This window comes from Echinops telfairi, unplaced genomic scaffold (assembly GCF_000313985.2).
Source record: "Echinops telfairi isolate 266 unplaced genomic scaffold, ASM31398v2 ScPeMD7_443;HRSCAF=831, whole genome shotgun sequence".
Lineage (NCBI taxonomy): Eukaryota > Metazoa > Chordata > Mammalia > Afrosoricida > Tenrecidae > Echinops > Echinops telfairi.
The window spans coordinates 11003222-11005133 of NW_022104341.1; the positions used below are offsets into that span (position 1 = coordinate 11003222).

The 1912-nt window shown below is 41.7% G+C and overlaps 1 pseudogene; it reads right to left on the reverse strand.

Moving 5' to 3' along the window:
- Positions 1 to 720: 720 nt before the first annotated feature.
- On the reverse strand, positions 721 to 1910 carry LOC101648121 (annotated as a pseudogene).
- Between the last annotated feature and the right edge of the window lie 2 nt (positions 1911 to 1912).

Consider the following 1912-nt stretch of genomic DNA (forward strand, 5'->3'; position numbering starts at 1 on the left):
TTTTTATTTACTGACACCTCATTTCAGGTCAAGTTTCTTTTATTAAATATTTGAATTTTGTTTGTATTTCCTAGGAATTTCACTATCATTTCATAGAATTGTGTTGTCTTCTATAAGAATGTACCTTGTATGGGTTGTTGTGACCTCAGCACCTTTTTGTTGTTGTCCTGACGTCACATTATTCACTTACGAATTTTCATCTGTGAAGAAAATGAGGAAAAGTCTGCAAAGTTTATCTTTGTGTGTGTGGTTTCTTATTTATACTTAGTTCTGTATTGGTGTCATTTTGTCTTCCATTTGTTTCTTCAAGTTTTGCAATTTTTACTTGAATCTCACTCTGCTGTTTACATGCAACACTTGCTACCTATTTCTAAAATCCACTGTCTCAATACTTTCTTCTATATGAATATATTTTAAAATGTATTGTTCTTTTTTTGTGTGTGTTAAAATAATTTAATTTTCCCTGTACATTTCTGTCCATATGAGCCAACAGAAATCAAGAATGCACACCTTTTCATATTTACCAGTTCTGAGACATTCAAGTCAAATAGCAAGAGCAGAATTCAGTCAATAACTAGTGAAATGTTTAAACATATATAGTAGACAACAAAAAAGTGTTTACAAGATAAAAAATAATCTTCCACAATGCAACAAATTGCAGATTCAGTTTTTGGTTTTGAAAACTAAAGACAGTCAAAAAGAAAAGGTGTTGAACAATTCCTATCTATTTCTACGGGGTTTTTTTTTCTTGCTTCGACTACCTGCTACACTGTTAAGAGATGATGATGAAAGTGCTCTCGCACGACCCGTGGCCTTTAGGTGTTCAAAGAGCTTATTCCCAGATGGAAATTCGTCATGGCAGGTTGAACAGCTGTTGTTTCTGACAGGTACTCCGGCAGCAGGTTTCTTGGTTATCTTTGGATTTTTTTCCTTTGGGTTTAGGAACACTTTTAATATTACTTTTTGGATTCTCACACTGTTCAGTGGTCTGGGTGACTCTGTTAACAGTTTTCTTGGGGGCTGTCTCCCAAATCTTTGGCGCTGTCTTGGTTTAAATTGGTATCTTCTGGATCAACTTTTACTCCTCCAGTTCCATTTTCTCTCAAATTGTCATCATAACTCTGTGCTGGCTTCTCTTTCTTTTTCTTCTGTTTTTTTAGCAAGCTTTTGTTTGGGGACGTCCTCCACTTCTTCCTCAGAATTGGCATTCCCTGCATTTTCATCCGTGTGTGGTTCTGAAAACTGTTCCTCCGCCTCTTCCAACGGCTGCTTCAGCAAGGCCACCATTTCCCGACGCTTCTTTGATTTGTCGTGATTCCTCAGGGCCTTCTCTGTCTTGAATGATTTGTCACACGCTGGGACGTAAAGATCATCAAAAAGATCGCTATCCTCTTCTTCTTCACTGTCCTTACCCTCCTGTCTGTCTCTGGGCTCTTGCTCCTCCATCTCAGCTTCCTCCCATGCGTCTCCAAACTCCTTTCCGTAGCGCGCCCCCATCTCCCTGAGCTCCTGCTCCAGATTGGCCACCGCCATCCAGCTCTGCTCTTCGCACAACTCGGCCAGCTTGGCCGCTTCAGCTTTCCTCGCCTTTCTGTTCCTCCACCACTTTCTGGGGAGCCTGCACCCTTTTATCTCCTTTCCGAATGAAAGCGACCAGCTCTCGGACCTCTTCGTTCTTCTCTCTCCTCGCTTTGTCCCCAATCTTTTTCCTTTTCCATGGCTCGCTTCTCGCAGCGGTTGGAGGCCTGTCTTACTCGTCTTGCCACGCAAAGTTCTCTGCTGCAGAAGCTCTGCCAGGAAGCGCAGACGGGATGGACCACCGGGTCGTAGTCTCTCTGAGAGGCTCCAAAGGATGGGAAATCCTCCTGGTCTAACACGGATTCTAGTTCTTCCTTCGCAATCATTTCAAAAA